The sequence below is a fragment of the Rhinoderma darwinii genome, chromosome 8, assembly GCF_050947455.1.
Source record: "Rhinoderma darwinii isolate aRhiDar2 chromosome 8, aRhiDar2.hap1, whole genome shotgun sequence".
NCBI lineage: Eukaryota > Metazoa > Chordata > Amphibia > Anura > Rhinodermatidae > Rhinoderma > Rhinoderma darwinii.
This window is the reverse complement of record NC_134694.1, coordinates 11,591,909-11,613,816: the sequence shown is the minus strand read 5'-3', so window position 1 is coordinate 11,613,816 and position 21,908 is coordinate 11,591,909. Positions and strand designations below refer to the sequence as shown.

General features: G+C 43.7%; 1 protein-coding gene across 1 annotated transcript in view; it reads right to left on the bottom strand.

The window, feature by feature from the left end:
- The window catches only part of FAM163B (family with sequence similarity 163 member B), a 49,957-nt gene extending 33,916 nt beyond the window's left edge, over positions 1-16,041 (bottom strand). The window contains exon 1 of the mRNA XM_075835085.1: positions 14,637-16,041. The gene's annotated coding sequence lies outside the window, so the exon portion shown is untranslated. The remainder of the gene's footprint in view (positions 1-14,636) is intronic.
- Between the last annotated feature and the right edge of the window lie 5,867 nt (positions 16,042-21,908).

The window sequence follows — 21,908 nt, the reverse complement described above, 5'->3', positions numbered from 1 at the left end:
TTAAATTGAACAGGGTAGTATTTGATTGACAGGTCGGTTTACCGCTAGCAAATAAATCCGTTTGATCATCAAATAAACAAACCTTTGGATTTTTTTTTTTTAATCTCGCTAAGTGGAGCGGCCAGTTTCGCCTCTTGTTATAAGCCCCGCGCCGTCTAGATGGCTATCTGGCTATGCTCTCTTAAACGTTCCTAATGAAATAATGAATGTTTTGCCTCTGATAACAGAATCCTTCCCGGCTCTCCTGCTTCCTTCGGGAGTTTTCCATGCAGGTCAAAGCATAAGAAAAATAAAAGCCGCCTGTGGCCTAGGAAACTGGACACTGAAGCTCTTGTCTGATCAATTATGCTGACCATAATTTAACATACGCAACGCCTGTACCGTAGGGAGAGCGCGCTACATCCACAGAATATATTACAGGTTGACTGCGCGGAGACGTCTTGATGTAGGGAATACAGACATTAACCGTTTATCATAATGTCTCTGCAGTTATTCCATTCATCCTCACTGCTTGGGTGTTAAACTTGTCATTGATAAGAGATAAATGTCGGACAAAAGCGCCAATTTTTACACAATTGTCAGCCATTAAAGGGGTTGTCTCAGCACAGATATGATGGCATATCGGTAAGACACACCATTAATATCCAATTGGTATGACTGCTATAAATTACTGTGCCACTTAGGCTTCATGAACACGACCGTGCCCCTGTAATTACGACCCGTAATTACGGGCACGGGCGGCCGCGGACAGCCGGACATTTTACGGGCCGTGCTCCCATTGTAAAGTATAGGAGCACGGTCCGTAAAATAAAAAAAATAGGACATGTCCTATTTTTTCCGGCAGGTTTCTACGGCACGGACACCCTCCCGTAGACATACGGGAAGTTGTCCGTCGGCCATAGAAATGAATGGGCCCGTAATTACGGGCGATTTTACGGTTGTGTGCATGGGGCCTTAGTCTCCGATCGGCTTTGCTTGGCTTTTTCGGGGGGAGGACGTGTGGTCAGCCGATTATAGTCAATAATTAGAATGTTAAAGGGGACGATCACTTCTATTGTATTAAATAATTGTATTTCCATGAAATAACAATTCTGGAACATCTTTTCTTAGAACTCTACGACGTTGTGTCGTTCCTCTGTTATTCCTCCTACAATCGAATGAATAAATTAACAACTGGGTGTTACCAGTTGGGGGGTGGTGTCCCTGACGCTATCCAATCAGAGCTGACAGAGTGACTGTGTAGGGACACGCCCCTTTGACAAGAGAAATGCTAACACCCAGTTGTCAAATTATTCATACATTTCTAAGAGGAATAACAGAGGAATAGGTTCGAGAATTGTATTTACGAAAATAGACATATCTAGAGAGGTGGCCATCCACACATGTGATAGCTGGTGGCCAGAAAATTGTTTAGACGACACCTAGCTTTTTCAGCTCCATCATAAACATACAGGTTTCAATAGGAAACAAGCAGCTGCCTGATACACCTGGTGCCGCTTATCTCCAGGTATATTAGTTTGACCTCAGCTTTAGGCCTCATTTACACGAGCGTGTGCGTTTTGCGCGCGCAAAAAAACGCTGCGTTTTGCGTGCGCAAAAGGCAATTGACAGCTCCGTGTGTCATCCGTGTATGATGCGCGGCTGCGTGATTTTCGCGCAGCCGCCATCATAGAGATGAGGTAGTCGACGCCCGTCACTGTCCAAGGTGCTGAAAGAGCTAACTGATCGGCAGTAACTCTTTCAGCACCCTCGACAGTGAATGCCGATCACAATATACACCAACCTGTGAATAAAAAAAGACGTTCACACTTACCATGAACTGCCTGCTTCCTCCAGTCCGGTCTCGCGGCCGTTGCCTTGGTGACGCGTCCCTCTCTTGTCATCCGGCCCCACCTCCCAGGATGACGCGGCAGGCCATGAGACCGCTGCAGCCTGTGATTGGCTGCAGCCTGTGCTTGGCCTGTGATTGGCTGCAGCTGTCACTTGGCCTGAATTGTCATCCCGGGAGGTCGGACTGGAGGAAGGAGCCGGGACTTATCGGTAAGTCAGAACTTCTGTTTTTTTTTACACGTATATGTATATTGTGATCGAAAGTCACTGTCCATGGTGTTGAAACAGTTTAAGTCTTTGAGCACCGTGGGCAGTGACTGTCTCCTGACGTCGCGTACCCGAACATTTTTTGCCGGGTTCGGTTAAAACGAGTTCGGCCGAACCCGGTGAAGTTCGGTGCGCTCATCTCTAATTTGACACTCCGTTTGGATGTTTGTAACCAGAAAAGCACGTGGTGCTTTTCTGTTTACATTCATCCTTTTGACAGCTCTTGCGTGATTTTCGCGCATGCAACGCAGGACCGTCAGTGTGGCATGCGTTGTTTTCACGCACCCATTGAAGTCAATGGGTGCGTGTTGCGTGAAAAACGCAAGAATATAGAACATGTCGTGAGTTTTACGCAACGCACTCACGCAGCGCAAAATTCACGCATCGTCTAAACAGCCCCATAGACTATTATAGGTGCGTACGACACGCGTGAAAAGCACGCGCGTCGCACGCGCGTATAATACGCTCGTGTAAATGAGGCCTAAGGCTACATGATGACAGCATTGCTCAACTGGTACAGGCGGCATATCATGCTGCCACATAGGTGGCCCAACCTGCTCCATGGCCGTCTGGATGAACTGAACCTTCATTGCATTTTACCCATTTAGGATAGGTGTAAGGGTATGTGCACACACACTAATTACGTCCGTAATTGACGGACGTATTTCGGCCGCAAGTACCGGACCGAACTCAGTGCAGGGAGCCGGGCTCCTAGCATCATACTTATGTACGATGCTAGGAGTCCCTGCCTCGCTGCAGGACAACTGTCCCATACTGAAAACATGATTACAGTACGGGACAGTTGTCCTGCAGCGAGGCAGGGACTCCTAGCATCGTACATAAGTATGATGCTAGGAGCCCGGCTCCCTGCACTGTGTTCGGTCCGGGACATGCGGCCGAAATACGTCCGTCAATTACGGACGTAATTAGTGTGTGTGCACATACCCTAACACAGTCAAAGGGGTTGTACAGGATTATAAAAACATAGCTTCTTCCTACCAAAAATAGTGGCACACCTGTCCACAGGTTGTGTGGGGTATTGCAGCTCAGCCCCATTCACTTCAATGGAGCTGAGCTGCAATACCAGACACAACCCATGGACAGGTGTGGCGCTGTTTCTGGTAGAAAGCTGCCATGTTTTTTTTAATCCTGAACAACCTGTACAGCTGTTCACCCAATTCACACCACAAAAACAATACCATTTGGTAGAACTTTAGGAGAAATTTTGTCGCCAAGTCTTTTTTCTACTAATACTCCTAAAAAGATATGGTTATCCCAAAAGGAATTTTTAAATGTGGAGGTTTATCTCCCCAAAGCAACAGAATCTCAAGATCGATGCAACACGCATCATGTGATCGACGCCATTGTATGTAGTAAATGCCACCTAACATATAGGGGCCGCACTGTTGGGAAATTGAGAATTTGTGCAGCTGAACACGTAGCGGATATCAATAAGAATGTAAGTAACGCCTCAAGTGCCGCTAAACACTTTATGGGTCAGTTCACACTGAGCGTAAATACTCCAGATTTTCCGCAAAGGAATTTGTTGTGGAAAATCGGCAGCATAATACAGTAGCAGCAGAGTGGGTGAGATTGTAACAAGTCTCATCCACGCTGCGTAGAAAATAAGCGGAAAAAAACGCTCCAAAATTGACCTGCGGTGCGTTTTTTAAAATCCGCAGCACGTCAATTGTATTTGCGAAATCGCTGCTTATTTGTTGTGGGTTTTCCTAATTGAATTCAATGGTGGATGTAAAAATAAATAGGAGATGTTCCGTTTTTCTGCAGAGCAAAAGCAGCGATTCCGTTGCAAAAAACTCAACTCAGAATTTTGATGACATTTAATCTCACGTGACCGCTGCAGCCAATCACAGGCTGCAGCGGTCACATGGGATGACGTCATCCCAGGGGGCCGGGCTGCAGAGGGATGTGTCGCCATGGCTACGTAAGTACTAAACTTTTTTTTTTATGTGCAGTTTTCCACAGCGGACATTCTGGCCGAAAAACTGCATCGCAATTTGGTGCTGTCTTTCGGACGGAATTCCCTGCGGCGCCGACGGCAGATACGCTGTGTGCTTTTACGCAGCATATCCGCCCTGTGTGAACATAGCCTAACAGGAATTTCTGCTCTGAATTTTTCCGCAGCGCGTGGATGACGTTTGTTCAATCTCGCCCACTTTGCCACTACTGTTTTTCGCTACGTATTTTCTGTCCACAATTGCGTTACGTGTGGACGACCCCATACACTATATTAGGTCCATTTATTATATGACCGAGCTTTGGATATTCCAGTATGTACGGTAATTATTCATATATATTAATGTGATTATGCTAAACATTTGTGAATAATACAAATAAGTTCCGTTCTGCAAATTATATCCATGTAAGTGAAAGGGTTAAAACAGGTTGGAACCCCACCCCCTCCTTCAGTTTGGTTGACCTACCACTTTAAGAGGTGGGAAACTAATCAAACAGATGAGTTCTCATTGCTAGAACCTGTGGACGGTCTCGGTGCCGTGGCCGGGATTGGTGGATGTTGCTGGTAAATTCCAGGCGCTGCCCCAGTGATGTGTGTTACATGTGGGTCAGAACGCCCCTGGTCAGATAATCGGCTGCACCCCCAACCTGCGCTCCGGATTATTTTTTAAGAAGTTGCCGAATAAGAGTTGTACTTTTCTACGGAGGTGCTGGAAGATTTTTCCTCCTTTTTCATGTTGATTTTCCTTGTAAGCCTGTGAGCTGCACTCCACAGCCGAAGGACCACAAGTACCAGCAAGATGTATTTGGTGAGCCCACTTTTTTTTCCTAATCCTGTGTGACCCCCTCCATGCCAATTCACTGAGCCAAGGCAAGGGCTGTTGGGCAGTGAAACTTGCTGCATCTCTACACAATGCCAGTCCCAATCTATAATCCGCATTGTTCGGCCCTGTTTACACAGGTTTTTTTGGAGTTGACTTTGATGTGGAAACTGCATCGGAGTCCGCACCAAGAAACTGCCAAAATCACCCGTATTGATTTCAATGGGAGGCAGAGGCAATTTTTTATTTTTATTTTTTACGAAGCGTCTTTTGGTTGCGGAAAAAAAAAAGCTGCATGTCCTTTCTTGCTGTGACTCTGCCTCTGACCTCCCAATGAAATCAATGGGAGGCAAAAAAAAACCTGTGGCACTAATTTCCGGGCATTTTTCGCAATGTCTTCTGCCCGCAGTCCTTGCATTTGCTTCAATGGCTGTGGGTGAAAAACTCCTGTGAGAACTGTGGCAAAAAAGCGCAGACGGGTCAGAACCTGCCCCAAAATTCCTGAAGGAACTCTGAAACAGTTGTTTTTTTTTTTTTTTTTCTCCCTGCAAAAAAAAAACTGTGTGAACAGGGCCTTAGGAGAGCTTTTTTTCTTTCTTTTTAAAAGACCTTTTTGTGACTGCTCCCTGTAAGGCTAAACTCACACAAACATGTCCGTTTTGCGTCCGCGAAAAATTAAGTGTTTTTCCTGCGTCAGTTGTGTGTGTTCCGTGTGCTGTTCGTGATTTTGACGCACCCACTGACTTCAATGGGTGCGTGATCTGCAAAAACGCACCAAAATAGAACATGCAGTGAGTTTCACGCAACGGAAACGCACTATATAAAAAATCACTGCTGTCTGAGTAGCCCCATTGTGTTGAATAGGTGCGCGCGCTGTCCTTTGTATTCACGCACCGCACACGGACACAAATAACCTTCGTGTGAATCTAAACCTGAGTCTTCTGTCAAATTGCAAAAAAATTTCTATGGGCCCGAGCCTAGAAAAATACTGTCTGTGGCCACCGTTTCCCCAGAGATTAACCCACGATGGAGCGCTGCCTCTTGCCAGTGCTTCGTGCACACAATGTGCTTATCCCAGCTAACCATGGGTGACAGCAGTGGTGTTCTTGCGGCAGCTGAAGATCGCTGGGTGACCACCCCTGGCTGGCAGCACCTCCGCCTTGCTGCAGAATGAATCCTGGGTCTTGTAGCATCTGTAGACATGTGCCGCTGAATATGTATTAGACCGCATTGTGATCGCTGATGCTCTCGCCAGCACACAAATCCGAGCCATGAATACTGTTCGGGACTCGGAAGAAAAAATTCTATGCGACACTGCGCTAAATTGGACAATGCCGCTGTGATTACCTCTCTGACCTTGAGGAATGACCAGCATTTGGCATCAGGAAGAAGTTGTTCAAATGTACATATTACATCGTAAAGGAACGCTCCTTATTCCTAGTGCAGAGCCTTAGTGGGTGGTGCATGACCAAATAGAAAAATCATGCCCCGCCCCCTCAGGCCCTGCACAAGGCATAACACGGTGTATCGTTTCTGTCCTGAGTGTTCCTTTTAAAGTGGTTGTATGAAATTAGAAAAACATCGCTGCTTTCTTTCTGAAACAGCGCCCCTCCTGTTCTTGGGCTGTGTCTGGTATTGCAGTTCAAGTGAAAGTGGCTGAGCTGCAATACCAGACACCCCTGCCACAGTTGAGGACCTGACCCCACCACATAGGGCCATAGCAGTGACATGGGCTTTTTCAGTAGGCATTCGAGAAATTCAAACACTTTACGAGAATGTGACCAGAATAAGACAGTAAAGACACCCCTATAACATAAGCAAATAATATCCCAGTATTTATCTGTAACCTGGCTTGTGAATAGAATGGCAGAACTACAGTGAAGACTGACACACGATGGTTTTTATAGGCAATTCTTAGTGATCTCTTCTAGAGACGTGGTGTTTTTTTGTTTGTTCCCCTTTTGCAGGATGTGCACATCTGGTCTTCGCAGGATTTTTGTTGGTCCTCATGCAGTTTCTGATGTGGGACGATGATAGAGTTGTGTATAAATGCTGTCATGTGGGCAGTGGTTTGAGATTCTCCTGGCCCCCAGGGGCACATGCCAGGCTTGAAGAGCTAATAGTCCCATCAGAGCAGAAACACAGACACAGATCCGCAGCAGCGTGTAGTCATGTAACGCTCCAGCATGTGCAGTCAACAGTGAGGAGAAGAGAGATTCAGGCCGGGGGGCACAGAACACAGTGGCACAGCCCGTTTCACTCATTTATTTAGTTTTGTTTTTATTTTTTTTGTTTTATTTTTTACTTGAGTTAACTTTTTTATTATTTTGGGGATCCAATCCTAATTTTGACACTATATTAGCGTTCCTAGCATTGCCTTTTGACATTGCGTTGTGACATCGCAAGTACCTGACCTATACCAGTTTTGGATCCTGTGGTGCCCATAACAGTGTCTGCCCTGGCACCCCCATAACCATGTCCGCCTCAGAGACTCCATGTAGTAACCCCAGGACCCCACATACAGTGTGAGCCACAGGAACCACCCCCCCCCCCCTCATGCAGTGTCCATTTCATTCCCACGTCCTTCTCTCATTGTTTTGCCTTTGTAAGTGTCAGTCTCCACTTTAGCACTTGCATTCTGTTCATGAACGAGTGATCTCAGGTAGAATAATGTTTGGTTTTGCAGGAGGATAGATTAGTCTAAATGGCAGATTTTGTAAGCCGTAAATCAATGCTGATGTCTATAGGGCCATTATTAAGCACATTGAGGATGAGGTCTCTAGGGCCATTATTAAGCACATTGAGGATGAGGTCTATAGGGCCATTATTAAGCACATTGAGGATGAGGTCTATAGGGCCATTACTATGCACATTGAGGATATGGTCTATAGGGCCATTACTACGCTCATTGAGGCTGCTGTCTATAGGGCCATTACTACGCTCATTGAGGCTGCTGTCTATAGGGTCATTATTAAGCACATTGAGGCTGCTGTTTATAGGGCCATTACTATGCGCATTGAGGATACGGTCTATAGGGTCATTATTAAGCACATTGAGGATACGGTCTATAGGGTCATTATTAAGCACATTGAGGGTACGGTCTATAGGGCCATTACTATGCGCATTGAGGATACGGTCTATAGGGCCATTATTAAGCACATTGAGGATGAGGTCTATAGGACCATTACTATGCACATTGAGGATGAGGTCTATAGGGCCATTATTAAGCACATTGAGGATGAGGTCTATAGGACCATTACTACGCGCATTGAGGAATACGGTCTATAGGGCCATTGCTCTCTCCTAAACCCTTTTCTTATAGAAGACATGGATGTCCTTCCCCGTGTTAAAAAACCTCCGCTTATACACCAGGAACAATAGACTTGCAAAGCTGTGATGGATTACGCCAATGTTTCTTTCTGTCCCTCCATCGCTCTGCCGTCCCTCCACCCAAAGACCAATTATCCCTCAGGAACAAGACCGAAATCAAACCAACGCTCAGATTTTCTAGCAAATTATTGCTATCTTATATTTCTTCCACATTGAATAAGGAAACCAAAATCTCCTTGTATGAAGACTCGGCCTTTGATGGTGGCTTAAATCAAAATATTACTCTGATCCACACTCGTATCATGAAAGGCGGCGCCACTCATGTAGATGGATATAGAATGTGTGCCAAGCGGTGCCCAAGAATTACACTTAATTCTGAGGAAGAAATTCAAGAAAGAGGAAGATCATTCATCTACTGCAAAGGACAGAAGTTGTATGCCAGTCTTTCATCTAAACCTTCTATACATGAGATATATAGCAGAGAATTCATCGTCAAAGCTGGCAAGCTTTTTTTGATATATATATTTTTTTATTTTTTTTTACAGAAGGGGCACAAAGTGGTCTTTAAAGGGACACCAACTGTGAACATAGACAGTATTTTTACACTGGGTTATGCCTACTGCAGGGCATGAGGAGGCGGAGCATGACAGGGATTCAAAGAACCCAAAGATAGAATTCCTGTGTCATGCTCCACCCCTTCAGACCCTACACTAATCCTAACAGTATCAGTTTTGTCCAGAGTGTCCCTTTAATGGCAGATATCCAGGTCCAGCATTGGTATCTATTTAAAGGCCACACTGCCCATGATACCCATGGTAAAGAGGTAGGCAATTAAAATTATGAAGGATTTCACAGTAAGTGACGATGATGAGGAAGCAACATTGCGGTTTGAGCCCTCTTGAGCAGCTCCCCGCTGGCACGATTTGATGGGAAAATAACAAATGACCTCGTCTGTCCACCTATTCACAAGACATTTAACAAATCGAGCAATGATGAGCGTCCGTCATGTCGCTGCTCGTTACCAGGGGCACAGGAGGGCAAGGGATCAGACTGGCAGCAAACGTGGACTTTTAGCATTTCCTCAGCCATGGGAAAACCACACAGAGCAACCCAATTACTGTTCCTATAGTAATGCTGTTTATATAACTATGCTTCATTTCCATATTCTCTGGAAGGGGTGTCTTAAAGGGGTTGTAGAAGATAGAAAAAGTCCTTAATTTTTATTTTGGTATTGCAGATCAGTCCCATTCACTTGAATTTAGCTGTACTGCAATACCAAACACAACCTAGGGACAAGAGTGGCGCTATTTCTAGAAAAAAAAAACAGAACTTGGCCAGTTGCTTAAGAGTCCCCATATCCTGCCCAGCAGGGGAGTAATATACCTAGTGCAAGCCCATCTTTACATATCTTCCGGGGCCCACTTGGCTTGGGGGGGGGGGGGCAATCTGGGTAAACATGCCTTATGCTTGTTAAGCTAAGGATGGGATAGTCAAGGGATCCACTGTGATTCTATGGCTTCATGGCCAACATACACCTGGAGCCAGCCATGTTTGTTGGTAGCCATTCTGATAACCTTCTATTAGGAAAACGCTCTGATCCTTCACTTCCTTTTTGTAAAAAAACATGTAATATTTACACATGAAGCCTAGAAGCTGCAACTCTGCGTTTTCAGAATTTGTTCATCCCTGACCTATTCTTTCAGTTTTCACCCGGTGTCAAGTACGACAAATTTTCACAGAAAAGAAACCTAAGCAGATTACGCACCAAAAAATGTGGTACCTGATAGATACAACGCGGCGGCTTGATGGTCACAATACGCCAACAGAAGACCAAACTTATGGAGCGTCCAGACGCAATGACAGCAATTTGTGGCACCGAATATCACTTTGTAGTAATGTAAAATACAAGTTTAATTTTGTAAGTATTTTGTCGATGCAAAATGTATTTCGTGCCACAAAATGTACTGTTTACAAAACCATACAGCAGGAGACTCGGCAACGACAAAAATTACATCCCATAAAAGCCTTAAAATTGCCAAATCTATGGGATGCCCTGACCTATATCTGAATTTTTTAGTACAAAATATAATTCTGTGACACAGAATTTATTTTTGTTAACTTTTAGCTATAGTCTTGTTAGTATTACGTGCCTAAAATGCATTTTGTACCCTTTTATTAATGCGTCCGTTACAGTGTGAAGCCCATTTTATTAAGCCCAGTTATCAGATGGCACAAAAGATTTGAAGACGTCCAGATACAAAGTAATATTTTGTGCCACCAAATATACTTTTGTCACAGAATTGCATTTTGTGTTCACAAATCCATTTTGTACTACAAAACGTACAATTTACATACTGAACCATATACAAACGTGTTTGTCGAATTCTCCCCGACCCCATATATTCTTGTAGTCTCTTCTGGAGATACATAACTATATATAATGACATCCAGCCTCCGTCTCGGGGTTTACATCACTCTACAATGTAGCTTGAATGTCAGGAATAATTACCAGGCCCGCCATATATCACTGTCACTAATTTTCCCGTTTTATTACTGAATGTAATTATTTTCCGTCAGTCTCCGGCTCCCCTCGCTCTGCATAAGCAGCGGGTACCCGAGATTTAAGCCTAATTACTTACATACAGAGACCTGCTTATTTTCACTTGTAAGACTGTTCCTCTTCTTGATCCTCAGAAGCTGCCATCCCCTTATTAGATATTAATAAGTTCCCACACAGAGTATGAGAACGACCTGTGCCACGTAGCACAGCCCACCACTTATTTTACGCAATATAAAATTTTTGTTATTTTTGGCTGTGAAATCAGCAGGGGGCCGACGTACAAAGACTGGGCAATAAAAACCTGTCCTGGTGAGACGATCTACCAAGCTGATCTATTTCACTTTCTTTGCTGGGTTAAGCTGTCTGATGTTTCGAGAGGGCTAAAAAGATAATCTTCTGGTATTCTTGATATGAAATTCTCAGTCAACAGCAGGAAACCTCTTTACTGTCCATCTTAAAGAAATGATTGCCCCCAAGCACAGAATATTATATTTAAAGAAAATTTGGTAAAAATTGTGGAAAAAATTCTGATCAGCCATTTCTTTCTTTTTGTCCGGCTCTAAAATTTGGATGACCAAAAAATGGCCGCTATTACAGCGTCCAATGAGACGGTTACTAGGCTTTTAGACTATCCTGAAGATAATTTCTGCCTAGTAGTTGCCATTCAGGAGCCCTGGAAAACTGTGGGTTAGCGCCCGGCAATCAACTGATCGAAGAAGATCAGCTGTTATCTCCAGGGGAAGCTGTGGTTGGCCACACATTTCCTAAGCAGTGGCCACTACAGGGGAAGTTCAGTATTACATGGCAGCCATTCATATAACTGTCCGTTCATGTAATATATAAACTACCTATGATGTCCACATGCCCTAATAGGACATATGTACAGGGTTTGTCTTCATGAGACCACCCTTTTAGGGCCTACCCAACCTCGGTCGGACATTAGTATGCACGTTCCAATGGTTGGTATGGAGATATCATGACGACGTGAAATAATGACTTCTCAACATCATGATGGGATATGGTCTTTGCATAAGAACAGGCAAGAGTGATTCTGGGAGGACACTGATGACTAACGCCCCATGCACACGAACGTGTTTTTGCGTCCGCAAATCCACGGGAGAATTGCGGACCCATTCATTTCTATGGGCTCATACACACTATCCGTGTTTTCACGGGGCTCCGCATGTCCGCAAATCCATGCCGCAGAAACTCAGGACATGTCTTATTACGGCCCGCAAATTCGATGCGGACATGCCCATAGAAGTCAATGGGCCCGTGGAAAATGCGGGTACACCTCCGTGTGTCAACCGCAGTTTGCGGATTTGCGGAAGTGTTGCTAGGCGACGACCGGGAATGAGTTCTGTCAACATCCTGTTTTACCTAGGCTTTTTTTTTTTTTTTTATCCGCATTTTGCAGATTACATACGGATGAACTGCGGAGGACATTTCACGGAACACGGTCCTGGAATTTGCGGACCAGAAAAACACTACGGTCGTGTGCATGAGGCCTAAGAGTTGTGATCTAATGGCCAGTAGTCTAGCTGTGATCTGTATACAGAAAGATGCAGGAAAGACAGACCTAATGTCTTGTTAGCCTGAGCCCTAATGTAAAAATAAAGAAATGCATAAATAAGTAGGTTTGGGTGCAAGTTCTGTTTACAATGCCAACCAACCACAAAATGATGCTGCAACTTGCGGATTTCAAATATGTAACAAATAAAAAAAAATTGGTTTTTAAGCCAAATTACTGTACCAGTGATCTGGACGCTATGACTGGTCATATGAATGAATGGTAGGGTCTGTCCGAGAGAGATCTGAAAGCCCAGCTTTAATAATATTGTCACAGAGTCGCTCAGGCTTCATAGGAATGAATAGCCCCTGGTTCTGCCTTTTCTGCCAAGAATGAGAAATGCATGGCTGCTGTCTTCCAGAAACTGCACCACACCATGGGCTGTGTCTGGCTCCGCAACTCTGCTAAATTGACGTAAATAAGGCTAAACTACAATGCCACACACAACCTGTGGGCAGGTGTGGCGATTGGTTTTTTTGGTTTGTTTTTTTTTTTTTAAATAAAAAAAAAAAAGCAGCCATGTTTTTCTAATCCTGTACAACCCTTGAGTTTTTCACCGACTTCAATGCAGCAACTTATCTATGGCTGCCTGGGAAAAAAAAATCTGGTAGGACATTTGTTTGTTGTACATAGTGTTTTAATAGTGTCCAGAGGCACAAGTACTATAGGAATAACTGAGCGTCCTTTTTATGTCTTCTGACCATTGACACTCCAGACCTATGACCGCACTATTCCCCATCATACTGCAGGAATCCAAATCTTACCGTACTTTAACGTCTAAAATGACATTCGTAACAAATAAAAATATTATTTTTTTATTTATATAATCTACAATAACCTTTTTACATTTATTTAACTATTGTAATTCCACACCATATCGGTAATATACATACAAGTTCCCGAACTATCTCTCTGCTATTCCTAATTGAATGGCAACCTTAACGCCACTTACCTGTCAGGTCATTGAGTAAAATGTAACCTTAATCCCCACGTCCTATCTGATTCCTGAAAGCCGAATAATTCATGGGGGCGTAAATAATCTCAAGCGATGCGTTTTATTGCAGTATGTGCTGACCTTTGCAGATATACATGATACTGCTGCTCTGTTTTACTATTTGAGATTTAATAGACCTGCGGCCAAATGAGGATTGTAAGTGATCACCAGACTGAGGCTCCTTATGAAAACTAAAACATGAATAGTAAATCTACAAAATAAAATATATAAAAATACTAGATGATAAAAAAAATAAAATGCCTAAAATAAAAAAATATATATAATATAACTAGTCATAATATATACATAATAAAAGTGATAATATATATAAAAAAAAAAAATATAGATATATTATAAATCTCATTTCCATAATGGGCTTTTATTCTAAACTGGTACATTGTGCCCTAATACTTGACTTGGTACAGGAGATGCCACAAACACTAACCAGACTTCATTTCGATACTTGACACAAACCATTCATTCCCAGTAAAGTAGAGACCGGACCATTTTGTTGAATCTCAAGACAAGAGGTTTGAAGGACACTTCAATGCAATCCGAATACTAACCGATCCACTCACTTATAATAATACTGACCGTATATAGTCATGAATAGTAAATATAGGCTTTATAAAAAACAATTATAGGTGTGGATTTCCAAAAAATGTATAATTAGTGGTCTCGTTGTTTTAATCATCTTTTTTTTTTATTAGTGGTGGTATCAATATTTGTATTAGTATAGTAGTAATTTTGTTCATTATAATTTATTATTCATAGTAGTATTATTTTGATATTGATGGTAGTAGTGGTAACAAATTTTTATTATCAATATTTTAATTACATTATCATTCCTATGGTTTTTTTAATTTAGATACTTGCCATCCCTTTTTAATAGAGCATTGCCTACAATCCGGGGGAAACTGGGGATCATTCATGAAAGAGTTAATGCCAGTTTTTCAATTATGGGAACGAGCAGATGACTGACCTGTCACCCAGTATGTTTCAGGGATGACAATGAAGTTTTATTTAGACCCTAGTGGGAATTTAACGAAGATGAAATCATTAAGGTGAAATTTTATTAAGGAAGGTCGGTAGTAGGAATTTCGTTCTCAAGGCAGAATAGTGATCCATCCTCTATGTATACTACACCTATATTATAGATGTAGAGCATGAGGTTCATCCGTCTGCAATATACCGGGACTGCAGCTATAAAGGGTTGTTTTCTATGGTGAAAATCCCAATTGAAGGTAACCCCCCCCCCCCCCCCCCCTACTACACGTTGATTCTCACCTTTAAGCAGTGGAAGACCCTTGGCTGTTATGTGAGGTCCAGCATCCAGACCATGAGGCTGAAGCTTGGTGTCCAAGTCCTTGGTCTCTTGGTATGTAGACCTCAAGACTGGGGTGTGTGGTGGAGATGCTCAGAGTTGAATGTAGTAACTTGGCGGAGGGGCAGCTCAGGCTTGAGGAGCAGGGTCCATCCTGGCGTGGGGTGCATGGAAGTGTTAAGGCTTTTTGGTCAATTACAAGGAGTGGTGCTCAGATCTCATGGATAGTCGGGTTGGGTAAGAAGCTTTCCGCAGTGAAGTGTTGGGATGCTGCGCTCATGTAGGGTGCAGTAATCTAGGAGCTCTGCTTTGGGAAGACTGGGATGGTTTGGTTATGTCTTGTTGGCGGAAGGGTTTTGGGGTGGTCTAGCATAAACGATGGGAGTTTTTCACTACATAGAACAAATTCTGTCAAATTTTCGAGTAATTTCACTACACAAATAGGAAAATAACCCTTCTGGGGTCCATGACTGATGGAGCAGAAGTCCTATCTTCAGTGGAGAGATGAAGCAATGGACTGGCTGCAGTGTTGGGCAGGCAATTTCAAGAGTTCCTATGGATATTGGAATAAAACTCTACCAGTAGATGGTTGCCTGGGTCTACTACTCCGTGAGAAGCTGTAAGGAGGAACCGGGGGGATGCCCTGTCATTAGAATGGTGACCCGCAAGGAACCTCCAGTGACATGGTGCCCTGTCTTTAGAATGGGTCTTGGGGTGAAGTCTTCTCTTTGGTTAAGAGTGCAGGTCTGTCCTTAGTCCAATGTTGGGGGTCCCAGCCTACTTGCAATAAGGCATTGGGTCTTGCCTGTACACTGGAAGGATGTCCGCTCGCCTAAAAGAGCGGGGGTCCTTGTCTTCACCAATATTTTGGGGTCTCTTCAGTAAAGCAGTGGGGTCATGGGCTGCTTGCAATAAGGTCTTGCCCTGTATAGACTGAAGTACTGGGATCCTGTGCTCTTTGCAGAAAGACTTCTTGAATTATTAGAGTGGGTACTGAGATGGTTCTGTCCTCAGGATGAGTGGGGGGATCTCCAGTTGTCAGGGAAGGTTTGGGGGTCTTTAGGGTAGTACAGGGCTCTTGACCTGCGTGCATTGATGTTCTGGGGTCATGTCCTGTGCTGGAGTCCTTGCTTTGGGGATGAGTTATCCTCAGTGAAGTCTTGCGATGGTCTCCTGTCTCCAGTGATACATCGGGGTCCTTCTCCTCCCGCAGTCGGGGCCAGTCTTTGCTTGCACTGATGCCGGCTGTCGGATGCTGCCGCTCAGTGACTGCTGCTCCTCTCGCTGCTGCTGCCGCTGATGTTGTTGTCGGTGTACGCGCATTCAGCCATGGCAGGGCTGGGGGCGCGCGCACAGATCATCCTGCGCGTCCACATCGAAGTAGGGAGACGACCGGTGACGTGATAATTACCGGTGATTACTGCTCGCTGACGTCATAGGAATTCCGCTCCGGGTGAAGAAAGGACGTTCTGACGCAGTGACCCCTGTTCTAGTCGCCGTATATCTGCGGCAACGTCAGGACAGACGTGCAAATGGGTTTCTTGACCTTCACACATCCCTACAGTACAAATGCTATATATTTACTGAAAGCTTTGTTATATTATCTACAACTTTTTCAGCCTGCGTAAATATAGAACCTTTATTTATAAATAATGATTAAAAAATAAATTCCAAAAATAATATATCATTAAAAAAATATAACTAATCCTGTCCATAATACATTTAATAAAATAAACTAATATATATTTTATTTTTATTATTTTCGCGCTAATGGGGCCCCAACCACAACCGGGCTGACTGGGTACAGTAGAAATGATGGCGAAATTAAAAGGGACATACACCTTTTCTGGACAGCGAGTCTTCCCATTGGCTCAAGGTAGAGCATCTAACCTCCTACAACTGACCTTCTGCACCCCCAATCACCTGTGCCACTGTCTGAACCCAATGCACCCATGACCTAATAAAAGGGCGGAGCATGACCCCAGGATTCTCCCTTCTGTGTCATGCCCCGCCCCCTCAGGTCTTCACTAAGCTTAGCATCGTGTATTAATTTTACTTGGAGGGTTTTTCTAAAAAAAAAAAAAAAGGCCTAATATATCTAGCTTTGATTTTTACATTTGACACTTCTCTAATGACACCGACAGCGCTAATAAGTGTAACACTTCGAGGATTCATATGAAACCAATTATGTATGTTCAATAATTAAAGCTGTCAAATCGCCTATTAAACTCTACATGAATGCACAGAAGGGTTATATATCAATAATTTACTGTGTACAGTCGTGGGGGTGGGGGATCCAGAACTTCATTTAATCGTGTGAAGGGAAATGGAGCTGAGCTGCGATACCGGACAAAACCTATGGGCAAGAGTGGCGCTGTTTCTGGAAGAAAGCAACCATGTTTTTCTAATCCTGTGCCACCCTCCTACATCCAATGTAAAATTCAAATTGATCACTTGTAGAGAAAATAAAGCTGCACTTACTGGGGTGACTTGGACAATGTCAGGATTTATGGGGCCGCAGTGTTTTATTATATGCCCTATTGGTGGGACAATCCCCTTAGATGTCATTTTCAGCTCTGCTACATCTGCATTCATATATATATATTACATACACACACTTGATCTCTGCTCCGTTATGGCCCCGTCATTTCTGCTTTATTCCCCGATTGTTTCGCTGCCATGTACGATTGTGGCGCACACAGCGCAGTAATAATATTGTAAATTATACGCGGATGCTATTTTTTTTCCTGGCAGCCATGAGTCGACCGCTATATAATGACTCTTCCTCCCGAGAGCGCAGGACAGGTGTGCGGAGGAGAGGACGGGTAAAATGGCTCAATACCCATCTCCTGCCTCGCTGTAGATTCCCCCAGGGACCATAATCTGTTAGTATCAATCTGCACCGCTCCATGAAACCGCTGCTCTATATCCACGTGTGTCTCCAACAATCTCCTCGGCTGGATTAGAGGTTACTGACCTTATTTTGTTCCGTAACAATGTATCAGAACTTTTCATACCTTGCGTTTGGGGGGAGTTGCAGAATACAATGCAGCGCTATAATTCTTCTGTACAACGTGGGATGTATATGGGAAGTGTAGGCGGTTATTAAAGAAGAAATACTTTTTTATAGATTGCTTTAAGGGGTAATAATGCTTATGGGTGGGGGTGGGGGTTCTACCTTTATGTTTCCAGGTGCAAAAACCCATCCGCACCACCGTCCTAAAATTCTGTCTTACTATGGGGCCCAACAAATGTGGGCCCCACTAGCTGCAGCACCTGGCCTAGTGATCTGTACGGGCAATGGCCCCTTCATTGTACTGATTGGCAGGAGTACATTGCTGATCAAACATTTGGTGGGCTATCCTCTGGACTAGCTGCAGTGCCAGGCCCAGCCACCTGTAGGGACAAGCCGTTCGCCGCGTACCCTTCATTGTACCGATCGGCAGGAGCACCTCACCGATCAAACATTGGTGGCCTAGCCTGATTCTCATGGCGCTGATTGATGGTCAATCTTTTATTGCGCCCCCAACCCTACCTCTCCAACAATCCCTAGTCTTCAGACTTAGGCTGTGTGAACATACCCTCATATTTTCAGGCCGTAAACGCCCCGAAAAATGGCAAAAAATCCGGAGGCTAAACGTATCGCAAACATCTGTCCATTGATTTCAATGGGAAAAACGGCGGTTTGTTCCGACAGGGGTGTTTGTTTTTTTGGGTTTTTTTTTTACACGGCCGTCTGAAACATCAGCCTGTAAAAAAAAAAGTGTCTTCTTGAGCCGTTTTTAATTGTCTCAATAGAAAAATCGCTCCGAAAAAACACATCAAAAACCGCTTGATGTTGAAAATCAGACTGTATTCCCTTAAACCGCTCCATTTATTTTTTTTTCCATTCGCTTTGTTTGCCGTGTGAACATGCCCTTATACTCCCTGAGCCCTGCCTCAGCGTTTATATTAAAAAGTCTGGGCACCCACGTGCAGTTATAGGCTTGTCCATAGGGGGCAGTAGTTATCATCCGTGAAGGTATTTAAATAAATGTTGATCAGTTGTCCCTTCCTTTACCTACTTTTCTTGGTGGCTTACACCATATACTCAGCAGAGGGCGACATAGAGCACAGGAGAAAGCTCCGCCTATTCTCATGGGAACATGAAGTCTCTGCTCCTTACTGAGGCATGAGAGGGAACGTAAGAATAAAAAAATACATAATTTGCAAATTTCATTTTCTTAAATGTCTTTAGTACATAAACTAGCATCTATTACTGTATATTTCATGATGATATCGGTAGTGACCGGAGCTGCACTTTAAGTCTCCGCTTGTCATTAGTCAGACCGGTCGCCGCCATTAATAGTGGAAATGTCATTGCAGATCAGCCCCGGTAAAGAAGGATTTATTTTTTCCCATTAGCAAAGCACAAAATTAAATTCTGGCTCTGTGCACCGAAACATTCAGGCTCTCGCTGGGCACAAGCTGAGCTGCCAAACATAGAAAGCAAAACAATTTTTTTTATTTTTTTTTTTTGCAGGAGGCCTGCGTGCGCTAATTAATAAGACAAAAAAATCTTCTGTATCGTTTCCAGGAACGGGAGTCCGACCGGCATCTTGTTCTGGAGGTTGTTGTATTACACAGAAGCGTTCCGGCAGCCAACTCCATCCTCCTTTATATTAGTCCTAAAGCCATTCTGATTGGCTGTAAGGCTAACCATCTGAATTAATAAGGCAAGACAACACACACCATTATCTGTCTCCACGGGACTGGATGGATCATTTTATTTTGCTTCACTTGCAAATCTCCTATTTAACTCCGCTGCAGCCGAAACCAAATGAAAAATGTCCCAGGGAAAAGACGGCCGTCTCCTACAATGGTGAAAGAATTAAATGCTTCCGGAATGAATCCATAATTTCCTACCTGACCTGTGGCTCTTAAGTGGTTGAGAAACTACAACTCCCAGAATGGACAAACCGCTGTCAGGACATGCTGGGAGTTGTAGTTTCTCAACTGCTGGAGAGTCACCGGTTGGAGACTACTGCATATAGTCCATGCAGGTCTTAGTCTACCATTCAAGAGTAATTGTCAAAAAATAGGAGGTAAATGCCATATACAATTCGTATTAGATTTAATAGAGAAGAGAGGGGTCCCATGTTTAGGACCCTCATCTATTAACCCGAGCGCAGAGTAGCTACAAAGACCCTCGCTCACTCTGGAGGACTCGGCACGTCCGTCCATTACACTGACGGCCCATTGACTTCAATAGAAATTGCGTAATGCTTCATTTCTCCTGTGGTGGTGCTGTAGGGAAATTGAACGCATGCTGCCGGGTTCTCCAAGAGATTACGGCTAATCACTGGAGGTCCCGGAAACGGGAAACCCTCTGACCTGGATAATCCTTTTTATTAGATGATAAACCAGTGTGTACAACCCCTTTAAGAGATCTGTATATACAATAATTCCCTAATGTAGTTCTATTACTTGAATTACACTCTTTAGAAGCTGTATTAAACCTAAGCCTGCTCACCCGGGACTATAGATTACAGTTGCAGTAATGAGCGAGCCGTCGTGACTCCTGATTGACAGCGGTGGGCATCTATTTTTCTACTGACTTAATGGCATTACAACATTGTACGTGACCAACGTTAGATCATTATGCCCCCACGTTATCCGCTTGTGATGACCTTATTCTCTGTATAGCTGGGAAAGTATATAGGTGTAAGGGCCGAGCTGTGATCACAACCTATAGCTATGCCACTGTTTGCGTTGGGTTTGCTTGATCCCCCTATGTTCACAAAAAGTCTTATTTCCAGAAACCGTGTTACTCTAGTCCATGGGCTGTGCATGGCATTGCTGTTCAGCCCCATTCACCTTAATGCTGCAATACCAGACACAGCCTATGTACAAGGGTGGCACTGTTTCAGGAAATAAAGCAATGTGTGTATCTATGACACTCTTAAAGAGAACCTTTCACCTGCCCATACATGTGCAGCATGTAATGGGCAGGGCTGCACAAACCCTGTCTCACTTTAAAAAAAAAAAAAAAATTCCTATCCTCCATCGTTATTTAGATATCTGTGCCGTTATATTTGGCGCCCGATCTGTAAATAACTCCCTGAACTGTCAATGGCACTTGTATGGGAAAGGTTCTCTAACTCCATGCATCTCGTATCTTTAGTGATTGTTTCTGATACTGATGGCTCAAACTTTTAGGTGACTTACAGGATACATCTTATCCCTTCCCCCTTGAGGGTATGTTCACATGCTTCACAAAACACGGCTGTAAAATACGGAGCTGATTTAAAGTGAAAACAGCCTCTGATTTACAGCCGCTTTTGGACCTGTTTTTTTCTTTTGACCCAATCAAAAACTGCTCCAGAAGTAATATGCACTTCTTTTTTCGGGGTGTGTTTTTTTTTTTTTTTTTTTTTTTTTCTGCGCAGTTTTTAAAAACAGCCACGTAAAAAAAACGCCCTGTGGTAACGGAACGCTGTTTTTCCCATAATGAATGGGAGGATGTTTGAAGGCTCTTTTCTCCATTAAGATTCCAGCTGCATCTACGTGTGTTCAATCACTCCTCACATGCATACCTTGTGCCCCCCCCCAGGCTTAATTTTTTGTGTTTGTCAGTGTCCATGATGGTAAATTCAATAAAGTCATTGAATAGCCAAATATGGGCAAAGTGAGAATGTCACATACCCTGGGGCGGCCGGGTCTGTTCGCAGCACTCATCCAGTCTCGGAGGAGCAGGTGCCGTTCTCCTGTGCATAATGCAATTATCTGATAGGCAGGAGCGCTGTGCATATTATTGCAGCTGACGAGACCGTGCCCACATCATTGAGACCTCAAGTGTATCACTTCCCTGGAAACAGGTATTTAAATGCTCTCTGTACCATAGACCAGACTAGTACTAGTAATAGCTAAAGGGCATACCCCTATGTATAAGCAAGGAAATAATGCGCCTGTGTCTCTTGCAGTGACACGACGGGTTAAATGTGAACTTTAATATACCCAGAAAATCACCCTCAGGCGCATGTTTGGAGGTGCCGCTTCACATTCAGCTGCATAAAATACAAGAGGAAAATATATTCTTAATGGGCATGTCTTCCTGTTATGTGGATTCAATCCACAGCATTTAGAAATCTAGAATTTGTGGCAAATTAAAAAAAACAAAAAACAATCCCCCTAAATGCCTTTTTTTTTTTCTTTTTTTTTTTTTTATGGTCTGAAAATTAAGGACCATGATGCTT